At 39.2% G+C, this 6927-nt stretch overlaps 1 pseudogene; it reads right to left on the reverse strand.

The window, feature by feature from the left end:
* Positions 1-2767: 2767 nt before the first annotated feature.
* LOC149209346 (serine/threonine-protein phosphatase 5 pseudogene) lies at positions 2768-4316 on the reverse strand (annotated as a pseudogene).
* Between the last annotated feature and the right edge of the window lie 2611 nt (positions 4317-6927).

Raw genomic sequence — 6927 nt, forward strand, 5'->3', positions numbered from 1 at the left:
AGGTTATAGGTGAGAATATTGCAGTTCAAATAATATTGCCAAAACTTGACAAGGAATGAAAAAGCATGTTGGAGCCAGAAGCAGTCACAAAAACAAGAAATCGACAACTACAAAATCGATCAATTTTCGAGTGTCTCATCAAGTGGAAGAACTTACCCCATGAATATTCCACATGAGAGGATGAGAATTTTATACATAAGCATCTATAAATACTCAAGCGTAGAGGACAACACTTTTTGAAGGAGAGGGGCATGTTAGATCTCTATACTACTACTATAACCCCTTATTGTTATTAGTGCAACCCACTTATTCTATTATTGTGCCCTTATAATATTATTGTTATGTCGGCTTTGATTATATTGTGAACCCTTAGACTCCTATATATAGAAATGATGTTTAGTCATTTGTATCATCCAAGAATTGTTCATTTATGTAAAGTAAAGGAGGTTGCCCCCTAAAAGAGGCTGAATTCTAAGGCATTGATCTTTCTTTTCTATCTTTTTTTGAGCTGGTTTCGTAACACATTTAGCTTGGAATACATGTCCCATGACCTTGGTCTTATTGTTTTACCTTTAATATCCTTTATTGCATGAAACTTTAACCCGAGGTTGTTACAACTACCTCCTTCTAGACCTAGTTGGGGTTGGCGATAACAGGGGGTGCGTTAGAACTTGAGGAAGAATATTACTTAAACTTCTATATTAGTCATGCCAAATTTTTAATGAATTTTTGAGTTAGATACATATACTAGTAAGTATACGCATTATGAGTGGTTCTCATGCAAGGAGGAAAACCTATGGGTTACTAGTTAGAGTTTTTTTATAGAGTAGTACTTGACCACCGGACATATGATACATAGATCTTTGCCATTCTAAAAGTGATGAAAAAGTGGAAGCACTATCTCTTGGGAAAAGAATATATGGATCATCAAGTCCTTCAGTGCCTACAAACCAAGAGCAATATGTAGCAAGTGAGACATTATAAATTGTTAGGATTCTTACTATGGGTTTTCCCTATTAATCAAGTACAAGAAAGGAGCCACAAATAAGCCAACATACATTCTTTTTTGACCACCAGTGATAAATATTTCAAAAATTGGGTTGATAACGTAGCTTGAGCCTTTCACTAATGATATTATGGGTGAAGACTACAAGGGAAATAAATATTTTAGAGGAGTATACAAGTAGTTGAAGGAGAGAGTGTGCAATTCCATGGAAGGAAATATATATATATATATGTGTGTGTGTGTGTGTGGAAAATCATCCATCGTTGGAACTAGGTCTCGTCGTATTTCTTAATCATCCATTTAATTTAGTATGTCAACCACCATATAAATTATAACCATTGTTGTTTAAACATATTCAAACCAGTGTTGAATACTTTACCACCACTAAATGGTATGTCGTTTACCAAGTCACCAACCGATAAAACTTTGTTAATTTGTTACGCCGCCAATCCTGTTTGTCATATTTTAAATCGTCTATTATTGGTTCAGACGACCACATACACATTTGGAACCATTACCATTCGGTTATATTTAACATAATTTTTTTAAAACGAATCGCCAAAATTTTGGCTATTGAATTTTTGCCATAAGCCGCTAGCTAGGTTGGTTGTGGCTAATTGGGTCATTTGTTGGGTGCCACCTGGGACCATCTGATTGGGCCACGTGGCCCCATGCTATTGGGCCATGAATCCTTCTCTTAACTTGGAAGAGTGCAACGATATTTGGTGGTTTTGCCAACTGTAGTGTTACTGATGCCTCTGTCTAGCGTCTGCTAAATTTAGCCATGAAGCCTCCAAATTTTGCTAGACTGCCAATGTTAGTGACGCTCCAAATTTGTCTGGCACTTTGCTAAATCTATCATTTTTTCCCAATTTGACCAGAAAATTTAACTGGGCATAACTTCCACACACGAACTCGGATTGAGGCATCATTTGTGCCATTAGAAAGCTTGTGATGAGACCTTCAATCTAGTCCTAGTTTTACTGCGATTTGAAGAATTATATTTTTGGGTGATTAGGGATCCACCTGGATCAGTTCTTCGTTCATTAGTAAATTCCTTAACAATTTTATTCTATATTCTTTCTTGTTTTACATGTATCTAGTATAATATTTTTTTTTCAAACTTAGATCCTATGATTTTTATTAAAATCCAATATAGCTAATGCAGGTCTACCCTGCAAAACCCAGAATCTTTCCCACTCTACTGCATATAAAAATGCACCTTCAATAACTGCCCAAGCAAGACTCCTAGTCCGGGAAAATTCTACACCATTCATTTGCAGAAGCTTCTCAAACATCTGTTCACAAATTTTATGGTTTCACTTCCTCCTTGAACTGATCACCATTTTTTAAATTCAATACAACACCTCTGCAATTAATTATCATGTCTGGAAATTAAACACTTCTTCTGCTTAAAACTTGATCCATCGAATGGGTTGAATCCCTCGCATCGTTCAAGGCTGAGCACCCATCTGTAATTAAAATCTGTTCCAATCGATTAAAATAGACAGAGTTTAAAACAGAACTCTACACCTCATACAGCTCTGTATCTGATTTCAAATCAATTTCATTCAACAGCGTTTTAACCAACAGCTTCTCTCCAACGTAATTTAATTCAGCTTACCATCAAACGACAATCGATTTTAAGCATTTTAATATCAATGAAATCGCCACTAAAAATAACATTTGCCCACACAAAATTACAGTCCTTCGATCCTTGGATTACCCATTTAATTCGGAATTCAACACTACAATTCAACCTCACAGCATTCGATTTCGTTTAACTTCACAGCGTTTGGTTTCAAGTACATATAACACCTGCATTAAATCCACAAATGAACCAAAACACGACTTCCAAGTCGTGATCTTAAATACGCTGTCTATTTTCAATTTGATTCAACCACAAATCGACAGTAACAACAGTAACCCTCTATTTCATTCTATTCAAACACAGATTGACAGTAAATTCAAATTTCTCTACACACGTAAAGTCTCACAGATTCACTATGTACACAATTCAGAATAAGTCCTTCATAAACAAACATGAAGTTAAATACAAAAAAACCTCTTGGTTCATGGCTAGATTTTCAATTCAATGGCCCTTTACAAAATCCCGTAGGCTTACAAACTTATTTTTTTCTCTTCTGCCCTCTAATCTCCCCTGATCTATTCTACCAAAAGGAAGTTATACATCAGTCATACCTAACTACTTCTTTCCACACAAGAAATAATTTGTTATTCAGTTATAGCTCAACATTTAACTAAACTAGACCACTTTTAACTACCTACCCTTATTGAAATTAACACAAATTTAACAACTAAGTCTTCCTCAAGTCTTGCATTTAGCCACAACATGTGACCACCCCATCACATTGCTGGCCCGGTCTAGATGCTCCTGCATCAGACTCTCACGGTTGAAAACATTCATGATCTCCTGATCATGTGCTTTCAAAAAGGTATGAAGAAAAATAAAAATTCCTCCTGGATCCCAGACTTTGTCCTCGAGTTGTCCATATGCTCTGCTCCTCCGTTTAGGCGGCATGTCAGCTGCTTCCTGCTTCATCTTCCTTCTCTGGTCACAATAGTTTGGAGCTGAAAACACCGTAATAAGTTTGTCGTTGTGTTCAATTTCATCTTCCTCTTTAACTTCATGAGACCTGACCACCTGCGCAAGATTGTTTTCTTGGAAAAATCTTTTGGTCACATCTTCTCCAAAAGACAAACCAACCTCTCGTTTGTTGGGTCCATGCCCTTTATGGAGCTGTGGATTGCTACAAAGTATTTCACACATCAGACCCTCTTCAGGTGGCTCTCGGAACCAAACAATATCTTTGATATCATCCCGTTTTATACTATCAACATTAAAACGACTATCACGGACAACAAAAATCTTGTCATTGAGGACATGAGCCAAAAGCAAACAACAAAACACTTCAGCGAAAAGCTCAACCATACTTCCGTTGTACTTGGACTTGACTTCGCCCTCAAAACTATAAATCTGGTTCTTACTCCTGCTTCCATGATTTCCTCTTGGACACATATACTTGAATACGAATGGCACAAGTACGACTTCAACTGAAAATGATCCTCGATCAACAAAATCACCATTAAAAAGATAAGGATTGTCCTCCGAAGGAAGCCTACTAACCTCAAAGATGTTAAAAAGGTCATAATGCTGACCATGGATGTCATCACAAACAGTGAATTGCTTTCCATTCGGAGAAATCGCCTCCAGCAAATCCTTTACTTGCAATAATATTTGAAATGCACACCTTCTGCATATACTTTCCTGATTCTTGAAGTCATCCATCTTTATAAATTCCAATGTTACATTTTCTCCTTCTACTCCATGCTGTCACTCCACCTTTATTGAATGAAAATCAATGGGTTCAACAATCGAATGATTCACCAGATCATTCACTGAGATGGCCTCAATAAATCTAATTTTTTTGACCGTTGTTTCGGTCTCTTCAAACTTTTGGGTGGCATCAGGACCATTTGGACAAATTCTTTTAACTTGCTGAAAATATTTTAATATTTGATTGTTAACCTCTCCTGATGCTGCTAGCCTTTGCCTTCTGGTCTGCTGCAACCTCAATTTCTTTATGTTCTCAGTCTCTGTTTCCAGTCGATCTTCTTGCTGGTCGTCTTCTTTAATTCTCCCTTCCTGCTCTAGCTGGTTGCTGCTGTCCAGCTGCATCTTCCTTTGTCTCACACATCTACACTGTGTGTCTCCTTTCAATGGAGTTTCAACTTGCTGTGCTGGACTTTTTCCTTTCATCCACACTTCAGTGTGTTGATTTAACTCTTTCAAAGAGTTTTCAAATTTTTCCCCTGCATCATCTATTCTAATAATGCTTCTTTGCCTTGGTTCACAGTTGTGAACTTCCTCCCCTGCTTCTGCTTCTTTTACTGCAAACTTCTTGCAGTCTTCATCAGGTACTGGTGCTTTTAGCCATTTCTCCAGCAACTCTAGCTCCTTCTCCCATACATTAGCTTCTTGATGAGTGCTGCTTTCTTTTCCTCCTTGATCCTGTTGCTGACTTCTTGTCATTGTCAGCGCTTCTTCCTTTTCTTCACCTTTTGCTAGGTGAACCTCTGCTTCATGTCGTCTTCTTTGAGGTACGTTGATCAACTCAACATCTCCCACGGCTGACTCAATCGTGCCTATCATCATGATAGCATGATGATCTTCTACTAAGTTTTCAGAAATCATGGTCTTTTCTTCATCAGCTTCTTTGACAATATTTGTTGGCTGTCCCTTTTCACCTTTACTCACTAATATCTTTGGGCTCTCGTCTTCTACGCAGTTTTTGCTTCCAGGACTGTCAGCTATATTCCGTGTGGGTGACATTGGATCGTTTGAAAACAATGCTGAGGAGCCATTGGGTGGAGAGGAACAGTAGCTGGGTCCACATGCTTCCTGCCAAGAAATGTCTTTACCAACTATGGGCAACCCTCTATCACTGTGAAGACAAGATGTCGGCAACTTAACCCTTCCTCCAATTGATTTTATGTCTCCACCTGCTAACTTCTCAAGGGAACTGGCTTGATATGCATCCCAAACCACGGGAGCGGAACAGGGCTGATCCCTACCTTTGATGGCTTTTCCGCTAGGTTTTTGTTGGCCAGCAAATAGAAAATTAAACATTGATTTGTCTTCCCCTGCCTGTCACACCGATACTCCCACGTCATTTAAACCCTCTTTGACCTCTTCTGTTTCTCTCAGGCTGCTCTTGGAAAGTTGCACCTCCTCTGAACTTCCTTCGAGCGGCAACATCGTAGCCAAGGGCGTATGCAACAAACAGTCATCAAGCTGTTGTGGAACATCAATTATTTTATTTGCGTCTTTCCCACCAGTTTTATCTTCTGTCACCTGTTTCTCTGAATCTAGTCTTCCTGTCAACATTTCAGTACGCTGATGCAAGTTCTCTTCTGAACTTTTGAGACCCTCATACGATCTCACCACTTCCTCATCATCATCCAGAGATATTCCTTCCTCTGGCTTGCAGATAACTTCATCTGTTTCATCTGCTTCCCCTACTTCTTCAAGCATTTTCCTCTGAACAAATTTGCCTGCGGCATCTGCCATTATCTTTGTCTTCATCCTCTCTTCTTGAGCTCCTCTCTCTACTGCAACAGCTTCAAGTACAAACACATCACTGCTTTCTTCTTCCGAGTATTTATCTCCCGAAAGATTCTTCTCCATACTTGTGACAGCTTCACAAGATTGTGCATCCTCCTCAGTAAACCCTGTAATCACATCACAATTGTCAGCTACAAAAACACAAGATTTTACATCATCCAGTTGATTTGGATCTGCCCAATAACCCAAGAAATCATCAATGATCTCCTCCTCTGTTTCACCAATGGAAACCTACACTTTCAACTCAGCTACTCTGAGTTCTTCACGACTCAACTGTATACTCATCATCTGCTCGAGCTTCCTCAGCTCTTCTGTTAACTGCATGTTTATCTGTTGATCTCTTTTCTGTTGTAGCCTCTGCCACTTCACTCTCTTCCTCATATTCCAACCATGTCTCTGGTCTCTCATATTTTCCCGTAACAATTCCATCAATAACTCAAGATGAACCGCGATCTCAGCTTTCTCTTTCTCATACTCTTCATCAGTCAACTGCTGTCTTATGCCACTTACCTTGGCATCTTCTTTCTCCCTCTTTCTACTGTGGCCTCTTTCTGAACCCCTGCTCTCTCCTTTATGACTTTCAATAGTCATCTCCTTCGCCATGAGTTTCTCACCCATGAGTTGCACCAAGCCTCTGCAACAGCAAACTCTTCTGCTGCCACTTACCTCACCAATCCCTTCCTCCGGATCTGGTCTTTTGGTAATCACCCGGTCCTCTACTGGAACCTTTCGAGCATTTCTCCACTGCTCCTTCAGGCTTCACTCATCTGCAACT

The sequence above is a fragment of the Pinus tabuliformis genome, chromosome 1_2 (genome assembly GCF_031772625.1).
Source record: "Pinus tabuliformis cultivar Carrire ecotype Pingquan chromosome 1_2, CPIR1, whole genome shotgun sequence".
Classification (NCBI taxonomy): Eukaryota; Viridiplantae; Streptophyta; class Pinopsida; order Pinales; family Pinaceae; genus Pinus; species Pinus tabuliformis.